Genomic DNA, 15,951 nt, shown 5'->3' on the forward strand with positions numbered 1-15,951 from the left:
TCTCTCTGCTCATCAGAGTCAGGCCGTTACTACGTTTTTAATTATTTATATTCAGAGAGTGTTTATCATCTGTTTCACTTCCATTTTGTGGAGACGAGTTAGTCGAGATGCCGTTGTGTTGTGAGGAGATCAAACAAAAAGAGCACGCTGCTGTAACAGTCTTGATCAACAGCGCCACGGTCACATCTGATGAGATATAAGAGATCCCTTGAAGAAAAACTGGGATGACAAGCATCAAAGAGCTAGAGCTGAAGCTGAGGACGGGGAAATTAAAGGTTTTACACACAGATACAAATCTATGAGGACCTCAAACTGTATAATCTCGGGAAAGGAGTCAGCTGTCAACCAGAAAAACCTCCTCATCACTCACACTCATTGTTGAAAATATTCCTGCTATGAATTCTTGGAGATATTGTCTTAGAGAAAAACGGAAGAAATCCATCCAAACCAAAGAAATCCAAAGAAAACAAGTCAAACACTCTACAAGGACATCTGACAAAAAGTCCTACTTTTTCTTCCTACTTTGTTATTTTGTGGACCTCCAGCGTCTTTCTTCCTCCTCTGTGTGTAATTTCTTTCCCTCCCAAGAGGAAAAGTGATAAATATTTAGCAACGTTTGAAAGGTGTGCTTTGTTCTGGTAGTGCAGTGTTTTCTGTTGCTTTTGGCACCTGAAATGCGCACATGCCGTCACATGGTTTCTCCCTCATTTATATATGTTTTTCACTTTTCTTTTCTCTCACCCGTCGTATACATTTCAAATCAAACATCATATCATGGGGTGAACAGATGGAGCTTTGAGTGTGTGAGGATGTTTATTTTTGACATGTGTGTGTGTGCATTTGTGTGTGCGTGTGTAGATAGAATCGCTGCATTTGTGTTTGTACTTGTGTATGTTTTCTGCTCAAGTATAAATTACTCTGTCAGCTCTGTTTGCGTGAAAGTCTGTGAGTTAACATTTGCATGCGTGCGTGTGTGTGTAGTATGTTTATAAATCTTTGTGGGGACCAAACGTTGGACGTTTACTACACTTGTGGGGACCAACAGCTGTTATGGGGACAAAATCCCCGTCCTCACCAGTGTAAAGGCATTTATGTGACTCCAAATGTGGTTTTAGTGTCAGGGTTACAGTTACGTTATGGTTAGGTTTAGGGTAAGGGTCAGGGTTAGGAATGAATCTTTGATGGTTAGGATAAGCGGCTAGGGAAAGCAATATGTCAATGAGATGTCCCCACAAGGATATGAATACACACATGTGTGTGTGCAGAGGTTCAGACATCACTGCTGGATTTGGACACATAAACAAAGTCAGATGCTACGAAGTGGTCATTGCACTCTGTGAAGTCAAGATACAAAAACCCAAAGAATTATTGCAAACAAGCATGAAACCTGCCGATGGTGCATGTGTTCATACACAGCTTACGCCTCAGGTCCAGTTCAACACTGCATTACAGTGAAGTTAAGCTAAAACACACACATGCAGTATAACCTGGGATTAAAGTGGATGTTTGGGATTGTTTGCTTTTTCAGTGGCAGTTACTGTACGTCCTGCGTTCCACACAGCTCACCAAACATCATCAAACACAGTTTTGTGCAGTTTGACCCCCAAAAATATAAAAAGCTAATCAAAGCTTCAGTTACTGCATTCACAGACTGGACATTTAACCCTTTAAAGGCTGAAATATGATATATAATTATATTTTAAATCTACAAAGTAAACGTCAGCTGATTGCAGCCTGTACACAAAGAGACAAATCTACTAAAGCGCACAACAAAAATGATGTGTTTAGTGAACCTTCTGACAAGTTTTTAAAATAATATTAATTTGCAAATATGAGTTTAATTTGTATTGCTTATAAATGTGCAATTATTTAGGTTTTGCACAGTAGGTCAGGGTCAATTTAAGCAGATGATGTTCTTTTCTAACGCGTGCTAAATTCCACCTTTTCATTTGGACAGAAGCCAAAACGGGTCACATAACATCTGCCTACATGCAGAATATTCCAGGAAGTATTTGGTTAAATCCACAAAGTAAACGTCAGCTGATCGCAGAAACAAATCTACTAAAGCTCACAACAAAAATGATGACATGAGTGAGTCATTTTCTTACACTACACTGCTCTGTCGTCCTTCGGGGTTCCCCCATCTGCCGAGTGCTGCTGAAAATCCTGAATATATCAATATGAAACAGGTTGGGATGGAGAGACACAAGTTCAGAAACAAGATAAATAAAATATATATATATAAAATTTATACTCTGCACCACTTCCACTTCCAGATTCTGTCTTTGTATAGTTCCATATGTGTGCTCACTCATATGGATTTAATCCACTCCTCAGAGGCTTTTTTTCAGCTAAATAAACCTGCAGCCATTGTTCACATGTTATAAATTTGCCATTGGGTTTAGTTTCCGGCAACGTTGCCTAATAAGTAGTCTTGTGATGGGAGGAAGCATCGGAGTTAACACAAAGTGTCAGAAGTCAAATTGGTATTCCAAGCTGAGAGAAGATTTCTCGACACTGAATCAAGACTAGATTGAAGGTTTCTAGGAGGGCGGTGCATGTAATCAAAGCACGTTCAGGCAGGTCAAAACTGAGCACACTGTTCAATACATCAGGCGTTGTTCACAGAAAGATAGAAAGTAACTTCACCACAGATGCAGAACTTATAAAAAACAAAGGAAACAAAAGTCAATCAGCAAAAGATCTGTGAGGAGACGTTTGGTTTGATGTGAGTCTCTGTAAATAAGGATTCTTACTGAAATCAGATCATGTCTCAAAACTCTGAAAGAACTACTTATTTAAACTAAATAAGCTCAAGGTGGCTATCAGATTTCCGTCTTATGGAGGCACTTTGATGATGCTGGGATAACAAATCTCAAGTATATGCTATCAATAAATCAATTTGTAATTACACATATTTACTAGTGAGTATGGAAAGAACTTGAAAATTAGTTACTTTGTTCCTTTGAATAATAGTCTGCAATAGACTGGTGTCTACTCCAGGTGGGTCCAGCCTCCTGTGACCAGCAATCCATCCATTTTATTGTCATAAACTTCTAGATGTCCACATAAAGGTGTGTAGTGATGGTTTATCTTCAGGGAAAGATCGATGTATTGCACTAAGGCCCAGTGCTTCCTCCAGCTTCCTTGCTGTGGATCTACAATTTCACTTTTCCACTCCTGTCACTCACATTTGCCTAAACCCACATGTGGCCGGCGCCACTATGAAATGTGAAAACTATGGACCATAACAAGCTGACTCTTACAGTCCATAGCTCACAGTGAAAAAATACAATACTATGCTTGAGAGCACGCTGTAACGTATTTGCAGTAATGACACAGATAGAGGTGAAGACTTCCTGTCATATAACTGCAATCTGATTTCTTTTTTACCTGCTTTTGTCGCAGGAGCAACAAAGGTAGCAGCAGGTGACCACAGTGAGTACATCAAAGCTTTTCTCCTTATAATGAGGCACAAACTTGTAAAGGCAGACGTGTTATTTATGATACCGTTAGAACGCAGATGAAAAACGTGGCAAATTAATTGATGGGCTGTATAAACAGGCATGGTGTGTTTGTGTTTGCTTATCTGAAAAGATAGTGTATCACTGAACAGCGCTATAACGACAGAACAGAGAGAATGAGAAGCAACGGTGCACAACAGCGGGAGGAAAATATTCTCATCTTTAATTCCTTTCCAGCTTCAGCAGAAACCTGGTGGGACCAGTGAATCGTCAAAGTGAATGTTTGCAGTATTGATGTGAAGGCACAGAACAAGAAGACGGCTCAATTAAAGCAGAAAACACCTTTTGTTGTGTGCTCCTCTAAGGGCTTCTATATATGCACATTATTAGCTTACACTATATTGGCATCTGCACACAGTGCAGTCCTAAGAACTCCTGAAATTACATTTCGAACTAAGCGAAGAAAAAGATTATAAAGATGCTGACTTAGAGCAACAATGGGAGAGAAAATGAAATTCTACGTGGGGTTTTTTTTCGGATTGCAAAGATTTCTTCTTCTCACAGCAAGATTTCTTTCTTCTTTTTTTACAGTGTGGATATGATGTGGTTTGACTTTTTTTCTTTATGGAAAATAAATCAGAGCTTAACAAAATGTAACTGGAGTTTTCTTCCTAAATTACAGTCTGCATAAATGATGCTACTGACAGGCTGCTTCCTGTTCTGTCCGTGTTTGTGTCCAGCTATCACATATCAGGCTAATGCGAATGAAAAACCACCCTTACTGAGGCAAGTATTCGAATCATCGTCCTAACGCTATTAAAGATTTATTGCATAACAGCTGCAATCATGCAGCAACGCAGCCACTGCTGGACGTTATCTAGTCATTAGAGTTATGAAAACATAAGCAATCCATTTCTAATCACCAAGTAATCAGCTGTTTAATCACACAGGTCCACAGAGAGGGAACTTCAGTAAGCTTTCCACACTACTGAGCTCACTAGATTTATCTGGCCCGGGTTTGTGCATAAACCAATATGAACTCAGCTCACCCACAAAAGGGTTTTTAAATTATTACAGACGGCTTACGAACATGCATGACTGACTGACCAAAATATCCTCTAACAAAAACACAGGCGGAAAAATCTCGCAGAATCACAGATGATGGTTATTTTCAAACGTGTGCAGTCTGAAAATGTATTTAAGGTCAAAGGCAGAAAACATCAAATCATTCTTTGTATTCTAACCCTTTACTTGTGTCCAGCTGGATGCTGAGTTCAAATAATGGCTTTTTCACCTGACAAACAGGTAACTGTAGCTGAAATGACACACATCAGATTATTTAGTAATTTTTAAAAAAGTGTTTCAACCCAGCAACTACACCCAAAGGCCATGTTTGATTCTTATAACATATTTCTGTTTACAATTCTCGACCTGGAATGGCTTAAAATGAAGTTTCTTTCATTTGGGATCATTAGCTGTGTCGGTACAGAGAAATTAGCTCCAGCAATCCAAATATTGGCAAGAAATTTTTAATTGAGTGAAGAAAACCAAAGTAACGACAAGCCGTTATTTCTAGTGTGTAGCAAACAAAGTCCAGAAAAACCTTCACAAATGCGGAAGTGGAGAAGTTGATCAAAGCTCCAGAAACCAGTCGTTAAGGGAAGATCAGAGATTTTATGAAATACTGCTGCTAAGAACCAGCAGTGATGGAGACTGATAGGAATAAGAGAACTGCATGAGCCAAGAAAGAGAAAAACTGCCGGCACAATGCACTTTGCTCTCATGCTTTTTGTTTTGAGAGCTGTTTGTGCAGAGAACATCAACATACGGTATCTGCACGCATGGTTCCCAACGTGGGGGAGAGCCCTTCATCCCACGGCCGGACCACCGCAGCCACCTTACCCAAACCCCACTCACATGACTTTGGATGAATTCGACCACAAAGTGAAAGAAAAGCAGTCAACAAGTGCTCAGCATATGTGTCCTGTTAGACTGTCTGACAGGCCAATGCCAAGTGTGCAAAGCTGCTATCATCCTCTGAAGGATCTAGAACACAGTTTTTCATTGTTTCTGGTGCATTTTTCTTTAATGAACAAACAGAAACAAAAAGAATTCCCATTTTTCATCACTAGTATCATTTTACACAGCATTTAAAAACCGAATCATGTGATATAGCATGCTGTAAAAGTAAAAATGAATACCTGTAATGAAAGCATGAATCCAGGCTATAATGATTTCTAATGAATCACCAGAATTGGCCTTTTGGGATTCTTTAAATCAGTTCACCTTTGAGGATTTCTAATTATTTCCTTTTCACAGCAAATCAAGACTAAAACAGAGCAAAGCTTAAGTGGATTTCAGAGCGTTTATGGACTAAAGCTGGAGAAGTGTGTCTGTGCATGTGTCGGGAGCTAGAATAAGCTACTTCCATAATGAGCGCAGTAATGTAATAATGTGCTACAATTAGCTGACTAACCCAACAGACGGTGTAGATAGATGAGCAGACACAGCCCTCAGTGTCTTGTGCTACTGAGGCTGGCAGATGGACTGACTAAAGCGAAAGCGTATCTAATAGACCCCATAAATATTTATAGGCACGCAATTATCTCGAGTTGTTGGTATTTTTAGAGGAAAAGATGCACCCAACAAAACCAAACTTCTCAGGATGATTCGGACTCAGCTTCTTATATCTGGTCACTGATTAGACGTTAGTGGGACTTAATTCACAAACACTGGCATGTTTTATGTCAGCAGTGCCTGAAAGAACCACTTTAAATGTCTTTACATGTTTACAGCAAATAAAGGGATATTAGGCTTTCAATTAGAGAGGAAGGACGTGGTTAGAACTGCGAAGCATTTAATTGAACTTTTCCATGATGTAACCTAGTCCTCACTGAAAGCTGCTACACGAGGAACATAGGAAGGAGTCTGAGTCAGCAAACTGGCTCAGACTTGGCAGTTACATCGATTGAAAAATTGCTAGCATTAGCAGGAAACTGTGGTGACTTTCCAGAGTGAATGTGAGGATGAGCCTGTTATTTCTTCTTGTAAAGGTTGAAAGGGTTTTAAAGTGGAAGCATATATTAAAACTTTCAAACTAGTGTTAATTCATGTTTAGATACTACCTTCGAGGTTTTGCTTTTTCATTAAATATATGTTTTTTCTTTTTAAACATGATTAGAATTCAGTTTATTACTCATTTTATCACAAAACATACACAAAATCCGAAATGCAGGATCCGGGACGCAGACAGCTAAATAAAACTCTAAATGAAAGTGAAGTGAAATGAAAGCAAAGCAAAAAAAATCCAAAGTGACAGGTGTACATGGATGAAAAAAATCTTGGTAAATTAACATACACTGTGACAAAGACAGAGGGAAGGACCATTTATACACATGGGAAAAACACATGTGTATAAATATCTATACACATTGTTTTTTCCCCACCTGTCTCCACTTCCCGATGAGGTGAGGTGATGAAAAATACTCAGCAAAAGCAAGGATGCAAACAATATTGTCAAACACAGGGGAGGAATTAAAACAAAGCAAAACACCAGAGACAGAAACTTTCAAAGTAAAACAGGAACTAAGCTGCAGGAACAGACTACACTGATCCAAAGGAACGCTGGGCAAACTAAACATAAAGGACAAGCTGCATAAAGAATAACTAGAAGTCAAGTAAAAGCTGAAACAAAAACCAACTGGGGTCACACTTATTATTTGGATTGATGCTTTTATGGCATTTCTCTACGCTTGCTGAGTGTACAAAGAGCTTTCTGCTACAAATTTCATATATACAACATTTATTTACCTTTACTGTGAAGCACTTTGTCTAAAATCTGTGCGAAAACATGCAGATGAGACAATCAAACCACTGACCTTCCAATTAGCAGGTGACTCTAGTACAGATTGTGTTTTTGAGCAACTATTACTGAATTTAATTTCATCACATTATCACTGGAAAAATTCACAACTGCCACGAAACACTTTATGGCCGGTATGGGGCTTGAACCCACAACCGTTTTAGTAGTAATAGTTGCATAGCTTCTTCAGCACTTTATTCTATTTAAATAGTTGTAGTCAATCATAAACTGAATCACTGTTTAACATATTTGGTTTGCTAATGTCGCTCAGTCCCAACTAAACATAGCACCATATAGTATGGAACTAGCTCAGTAATGTCTGCTACTCAAAGCAAAACCAGATGAGTGGGTAAAACAATGACTTCTGGTGTAGACAGGAGGATACATTTTTCTTCTTTAAAAACTTACACAGCAGTTTGGCTTAAAGTGCCAAGTTACATTTAAGCCTTCAGGCTAGTCTTAACATGATGATAAGTGTCTGTTTTGGCTGAAAATACAGTTTAACTGTGACAGTGAGCCACACGGATAATGAATTGTGGGCTGTGTAAGCAGTGACGTTCAAGAGTTTACCGGCCTCCCTAAAACCAAACCTTCATCATGCTTTACTTGACAAGGCCTGGAGGCTACATGGTGATTCCTTGATTCCTAGCTGAAGGAAATGAAAGCACTCAGAAATTATATGGTACTTGCAGATGGATTCATAGATGCGCAGTTTAAAAAAACAAGGGTGAGCTCAAAGACGGCCCTTCATATGTTGATTTAGATTAAGAGATAAAAACAGACTGCAGACGACAGATTAATACTTAATACTGCAGGTTGATCATAAACAACATGTTCTGTGTTTTCTACACAGAAAAGAAATATGCTAATCTGTCCTCCTCGTGTAACAGCATGGGCGCATACTTTGTCTTACATTTCAGCAAGCTCGTAAACAAACACATGGCGTCTGCCTCAGGTTGTGATTAATTAACCCTCCCTGCTCAGCTGTCACTCAAAACCATTTACTGTTCTCGCACTTAGACGCTTAGAGGATAAACACACTCGTATTTTTTAATTTGCCGCCAAAAGGCCTTTAAACGGTTCCTTCATTTGGTTTTGGACTGAGAAAAATGAACAGCTAATCCTGAGAGGGATGCTTGCATTCAACAACCAGCATTCTAGAAAACCTGTTATGGCACTCAGATGTCATTTATAAAAAAACGATTACAGTGTTTATACTGAGAAAGTGTGATGTGGATAGACATATACAGCTTCTAACAACACAATCTTGTTGTTAGTGTCTTTATTGCTGTAGTTACATTTCTTATATTGTTGTGAAATTTCCAAAAGGACAAATAAACATAAATTGCTTAAACTGTGTTGTAAAATCACTCTGGTCTTTGGATTAAAACACTTCTGTCATGCCTGCTGAGAAGATCAATGCCAAGTTATAGATGTTTAATAAAGAGTCGTCTGCCTTGTGACATTAAACAGTTCTTCTGTTTTCACTTGAGTAATTTATAACAATCCTATTATCATCGTAGTAACACGTCATTCTGATTAAATTGTTTAGGACGTGACAGACCAAACTCCACTAAATGGCTCTTTGGTGTGAAATACACAGAGTATAATCTGCAGCTTACAGTCCAGCCTTTACAGGTGAAGACCTCGTAGCTGCACATCTCCTCTGTGTAGGCAGTGACCGCTGTCATGTGTATTATTAAGGGGTCTGTGGTACTCTGACCTCACAGAGGCTCCGGGGCTCTAACAGCTATGAGAACTTTAGCGAGAGCTTTCACAGCTGAATGAGATGGAAGTGAAATATGAAAAATAACAGAATAAACCTTCGTGGCTCAGACTGGGCAGCAGTGTGGGATAATTGGAGCACATCTGGCTTTAAAGAGTTATCAGAGCAAACACTTACAAGTAGTGTGAGCTGCTTTCTCGTAGAGCATCTGTGAACAGCTGTTTTAGTTCTCCCGCCAGGAAGTGAAATACTCACCACTTGCATGTTGGATCATCGTGACCTTAAACTGGAGTTTAATTTTAGGGAGGAAGAAAAAGTTGCAGGAAGCAAAGTCTGGCAATTGAAAGATAAAGTTGTGACTAACATAAGCTGCCCTCGTGCGACAGCATGAGCTACAGTCCAGGTGGCTGATACAGCACAACTGTGCGACCCTGAGGGGACGAATCCACTGTGCATACTGTCATGAATGTGGGAAAAACAATGAAGAGGCTCCAAGTTATAATCTCAATTTCATGCAACATCTTTATTACTGCACACTGCAGACCTCCTCCTGTAAAAACAGCTGTTTGGTCTCTGGATGAAAGCCAGAGATCCAGCTCTCATCGCCAGTGACGATCCTCAGCATCAGTGTTTTGATCCGTGGTGAAATTACAGATGCTGACATGTAGGTGGTCAAGATGAGACTTCCATGGAGGGGTCTAAAAATAGCAGCTCTGCTGGAAGCAGTTCCGTGGCACACCGAGAGATGACCTCAAAGAGGCGAAATTTGAATCAGATATGGCTCTCAGTTTTTACAGATGCTGAGCCTTTTGATCGCAGCTCATATGATGGGACTGCTGTAAGTGTTTTCTGTGGAGACACAACAAGCAGCTCCAGCAGGGCCACAGGCTGAATAATTATAAAACGCTGTCATAGCTTTAATTTGATTTTTGTGCAAGGATTAATGAGAGAAAGAACAATGACATATGTAGTTTCATTTATCAGAGCACTCCAAATAATAATCAGAACGATTTGCTTTTTTTTTGCAGTTGTTTATAGCATTTAGAGAATCTTTTAGTGTCTAAATTTTTAAAGTGGTGTCATCAAAGTGTTTGAAAATGGAAAAAACTGAACATGGATGGTGACACGTTATCATTCGTGTCTTCCGCTGGTTGTCTGTCTTCCCATCAGCCTCCCATCTGCAATCGTGGACGTGTCATTTTTTTCCATCTGCTAAGTGTCTCATTCATACCTGAGTGCTGGCAGGCCAAATGATTCATTTCATCAGCATTCTGCTTTTCAGTTTGCCACAAAACCACCATGACAGCGACATGCACAAAACCACAGCAGGGCATCACGTAGCACAATAAGTTGATTAGTTTCAATTAAAGATCCCACTGCTGATAAACTGGCGGTGCCGCTGACACTTCCTCTAGTTGTGGGGACATTAAAAACGCATTGTTGTTTTTGCATCTTCCTGTTGTCGTTCTGGATGTACAAATAAGCATCGGCGTCTTTTCCTCTGCCTCTGAGGAACCAGGTTGCCTACTTTCCTTTTCCAATTCTTTGCTCTGTTTTATGCAAGCTGTAATTCTTTGGGGGCAAAGAGGCGTTACAGTTTTTTTGTTTGTGTTTTTAACTTTCAGCAGTGATGAGATGATTGTGTTCTTTTTCCTGTCCTCGCGCAGCGATGCTGAAAGTGTCTAAACAAGCTCGACAGCGGATGTTAAATGGACTCACTGAGCCACACGTCCTGCACTTAACATTTAAACGTCATTACCGTGCACAGGCTCGACGCTCACATTTGACCTCGTGAATTTCACTCGTGAAACTTGAGCTATAGATTCGATTAAACACGGTGAGCAGATCCAAATTATGAGGCAACATTTAAACTGCTGCACATGAATGCAGCATAGTCAAAAATTAGCACAGGCCCTGACGTACGCTGTGAGAGATTAGACAACTCTAGCAAAATAAATCAATTATCAGAGTGTTGCAGAACAAATGTCTGCACAGTGAAAGAAAGAGAGTGTGTGCACGCTGGGGGCTATGCTAAGCTACACTGAGCACAGCAATGCATCAACGTGTCACGATTAGCTGACTAACCCAAGAAACACAGCAGATGGATGGTAGGAAGAAAAAGAATATTAATGATGCTAAACATTAACAGCATTAATTCAAAAACTGTAAAATATTTACGATTTGCCAGCATGTAGATAAAACTTGTAGTTTTATCTCTAGTACACGGGAAAATCTCTTGAAATGCATGCAGAAGGTTTATCTGAACGCTACGATGCTGGAGGGGAAAAAAAGTAAAGGTCACATCATGCGAGCGCCTCAGATATTTCAATTATCTCGTTCTTTCTTGCAAAGGCTGCAAAAGCATTTTCTTGCTGATTGGCTCTGTGGCAGTGTTGTTATCGTCACTCTCACAGAATCAAACTGGCTCCTGTGGAAAATACGCTTATTTAAGCACACCTCCCTAAAAAGTCTTGTGTCAGGAGGTCATCTTATTTAAAATGATCACACGGTGACTGCTGCATCTCACACACTGCAGACCGATCAGGAATGCAAAGATGTGACTGGATTTTCTGCTGATGAGCTTTACAGCAGCTCGGTGATTAGTGCCGTCACCTGCGAGTCAAACTCATATCGGTGCAATGGATCGTGCAATGCACCTGTTTCCTCCACCAGCCTCAAAATGTCTCTAATTTATGGTGTGTTATTGAGCAATGATGCGGTATCTGCGCAGGGCGTCACTCTGGACGAGATGGGGGACGTTACAACACACTCTCTCGACAGGGGAACAAATAGTGCTGTGACACAAAAATAGCTGCACGAGGGACTCGGGGATACCAAATGTATTTGAGATGTTACTTAACCAAAAGAGGACGTGCAATATAGCATTAGCAACTTTGCAGAGGGAAATAATACAGCAGAGGGGAAAAGGGATGATAGGGAACAACGGAAAACACATTAAAATATGGAGCAGAAGGGATTGTGGAAGAAGCAGGGGAATGAAGGAAATAGAAAAACATTTGACTGTAGTTATGAGGGATAAAAAAAAAAAAAAAAAAAAAAAAAAAAAGAAGCTGTTCCCCTTTCCAGCAGATGAAAGAGGAGATAGCTGTAAAGATAAAATAAAGATGAAATACTGTATTTAATTAAATTTATGCCGTAATGCAGAAATAGATGGGCATGCAAAGTCAGTTAGGCGGCCTTTGAGCCTTTTTTTTTCCTGTGCGAAAGCTTCAGACATCTAATAGAAGTATTGTGAGGAAAATACGCAGAGGCATTTAATAATGTATGCTGCAGTGAACATAAGGACAGTGTTAAGTATTCGATGCGGTGGGAGCCGCGTATAAACCCCGGCTGATGTGATAGTTGTGACAGCAGAGGACAGAAGTGAGACAAGATAGCTGAGGAACGTTACTACTTTTAACAGCTGAGGCACACTGAGTGGTAGGAAGGAGCCCCATGCAACTGCCCCCACACACACACACAAAATGTCATTGGAACTGAATTAGAACTCTCCAGAGGAATCTTTGCCCGAACGCAGCACTTCCTCGAAGGGGAGCGACTGTCCTGATATTTGACCTTTCTTACTCAGCTGGACCGTTTTTGACATTTCGGTCCGTCATTCCCTTTTTTTCCTTTTCCTTTTTTTCTTTTCCCGCTTCCTGTTTTGTTTCAGACCAAAAAATATATATAAATTATGGAGAAATTAAATACTACATACATTTGATAAAACCTTTTTTTATTTGGGATTTACAAAGTTGTCCAGTATTTGTACACAAGCGTCAATGAACTGATAAACTGCACGTGTGGAAGTAACCTTTGAAGTGTATTTCTTGTAGAGCAGCAAGATGATGTTTAAATGAGCTCAGATAGTCTACTAAACACATCATGGTTCTCGAGTATGTGGAACAAGGTCTACAGATTAAAGAAATAAGGTTATTTTTTAACTTAAATTAAATGCTGACATGATATAACACATAAATCATTACTGGCAAATAAACCCTGCGTTTACCCTTGAAGGAAAAGTTATGCACATTTAATCACGACAGAGCAAACCTTTTGAAAAACAGAAGTTTGATAATTACATGCTTTTTATCTGGTTTTTAAGTCTCCCTGAGATCTTTGATAATGCACGCACTTAAACCCTACGGTTTAATGACTTCTACATCCAGATACATTTGACCAAATTTATTGCTAGGACCTTGGAAAGCAGTGATATCACTAAAAAGACCCTGCAGAAGGGTTAAACTAACATTTATCTGAATATATAAACATACAGCACTGCATAAAAGTCACCACGCATTTCTCTAAACTTTGCTAGAAAAGTGGCCAATAGGTGCAGCGATTTATTGAAACATTTGCAAACACATGGAATATAAGGTCAGTAAATATTTGCTGTGACCACTTTTATTGTCAAGTGTTCCTCTGACTGTGAGGTGTCCACACTTGAAAAAGACCAGACTTTGAATTTCACTCAACTTTATTTAGACCAACTAGTTTGATAGCTGGTAGGTAGCAGCAGGTAAAAAACCTTTCAACACAAAAATAAAGAACATTTCATTAACCATTCAGATAAATTACACAGAAGACAGATGAAATAACAAAATACACTTCAGTAAAGCCATTTACCATGTGGTTAACTGTTAATTTAACTGTGGTTCTTAAATAAATATACACAATGTGTCTTCTTTGCATTTAACACTTTTTTATAAACAATTGTATTTTAAAGTATACATTTTAGAGTTCACAAACATTTTAATAGACTTTAACTAAGGATTTTCTTTACAAAGAATTATTTTCTTTAAATCAAAACCAAACATTTATTCACTAGTTTTACGATCCACCCAAGGATTTGGGGTAACTATTTTTAATATTAATTAACATAAATATGTGGGAACACTAACTGCACAAACAATTTATTCAAACTTAAACATTCATTTTTGTCAATATAATTAAACTTAAATGCAGCAACTATTTCCCTAAGCGTAAAACATTTGCACAACTGAGCTTCCATAGTCCCAGATACATCTGCAAAAGCAAAATGTGAACTCAAGAGCTTACCGATAGCCTGTCTTGTTCAAAGTCTTCCTCACAGTGGAAAAGTGCTTTGTTTGCCGTCCTCTCAGTATGTTGCACCCGGGTTAAATGACTGCTGCATGCATTTAAAGGTTTACTCGGCACGCCCACCCTTGATTGCTCTAATGTGGCTCACCTGGCAGGGCGGCGCACACCAGGCCGTGCTTAGTTGTTGATTGCACCCAAGGTCTAATCAGCGGCCATGGGTAAGCAGCAGCACCGAACAGGTAGAGGGCAGGAGGAGGAAAAGAGGAATAACAGCCACACCTACTAGGTCAGCGCGACACCTCCCACTCGATCTTTGCTCAGCACTGTCTGGAAAGATCGCACTCAGGTGGGCTGGTCCCTCGCTTGATCTTCCACCAGTAAAAGGACCACAAGACGCTGGATGTCCCGATGTAAGGTGGTGCCCAGCTCAGGACTTGTGGTAGCAGGTTTTGGACTCTTGATCGCAATGCTGGAACTTGGAGTGACCCTCACATGCACATCTCGAACGATCCCTTTAGAATCAGGATTCATGCTGATGACTTTTGCGAGTCTGAACTGCCCTCTAAGGGCATTTTGGTCGCAGAGCCAAACTATGTCTCCAACAGCAATGTTTCTCTCTGCAGTATGCCATTTACTGCGGATGAACAGGTTTGGTCCAGCGAGTTGGCTCCAGGACCTCCAGAAGTTGTTGACTATGGTTTGTATTTCCTTCAGCCTTTTGAAAGGATAATTTGTGAAGTCAACAGTTTTGAAGTCCCCACTTTGTGTGGCTCGACCAAGCAACAGATTATTCGGCGTGATGTAGTCAATGCGATCTTCTCGGCTCTGAAATCTGGCATCAATGGGTCTCTCATTTGCAAGGTTGGCGGCTAGCTGGAGTGCTGTCAGAAACTCACTAAAGGTAAGAGCCTCTGTATTGCCGAGAGTATGGAGGGCTCTCTTGGTAACTCTGACAGCAGCTTCGGCGGCCCCATTTCGGTGAGGTGAGTCAGCGGGAAGAATCTTCCATGCCCAGATGGTCTCATTTTTGGCAGAGTATTCTTCAAGCGACTCCTTGTTTTGTCGTCTCAGGTAAGCATACATTTCTTCCAAGACAGGTTTGGCGCTGACCTACTAGGTCAGCGCGACATTTATACTTTTTATATGTCCAAAACTCCTTCACAAATCCTGGAGAACTATTACTCAAGACCATCAGAAGAAAGTCTGGCTCCTTGGAAGCAAAATCTAATGAAATGAGGGATTTTTCAAGACGTTTGCACAGTACTGAACATGTTCCTGGATGTGTTTAGTTTATTATTTTAATAAAAAACTACTTACAGCGTCCTGGCACAGTCTTCTCACTACATGTCGTGCAAGTGCAAATGAAAATGCAGCATCAGACACGTACTCAAATGTTATTCGAGATCTAATTGTTTGAAAAGTTTTTCCGTTGTTAAACTAAATTCTATTTCTAAGATGCCAGATCTCAGCAATTACTCAGTGTTATCGCAGGTACAGACGGATGAAGGTATGAAAATAGAGTTTATTTGTGCAAAGTAAGGTCAGACCTGATGGAGACAGCTGACCGTTTTAAATACAAACATGTTCTTAAAACACAGTCAGGTGGGAGGTGTGTGTGTGTGTGTGTGGGGGGGTATTTATGTGATTACTTAATTGTAATTTATGTTCTCAAATTGTAAAAGCAAATCTGAAAAGCTGTGACGATGCTGCCGTTTTTTGCAGCGAGCACAAAGATAATATTTGCTCACGCACAAAAAGATCTGTGTTTATGCCAGAGGCGTGCTGCTTTTGTTCAGACTGTTTCTCTGAATCCCTTCTACCCCCCTTTTTCCAACTCA

The 15,951-nt window shown here is 39.9% G+C and overlaps 1 protein-coding gene across 2 annotated transcripts in view; it reads right to left on the reverse strand.

Moving 5' to 3' along the window:
• The window catches only part of ramp1 (receptor activity modifying protein 1), a 63,896-nt gene that overhangs the window by 9,620 nt on the left and 38,325 nt on the right, over positions 1–15,951 (reverse strand). The window lies entirely within an intron of this gene.

The sequence above is a fragment of the Maylandia zebra genome, linkage group LG16 (genome assembly GCF_041146795.1).
Source record: "Maylandia zebra isolate NMK-2024a linkage group LG16, Mzebra_GT3a, whole genome shotgun sequence".
Taxonomy (NCBI): Eukaryota; Metazoa; Chordata; class Actinopteri; order Cichliformes; family Cichlidae; genus Maylandia; species Maylandia zebra.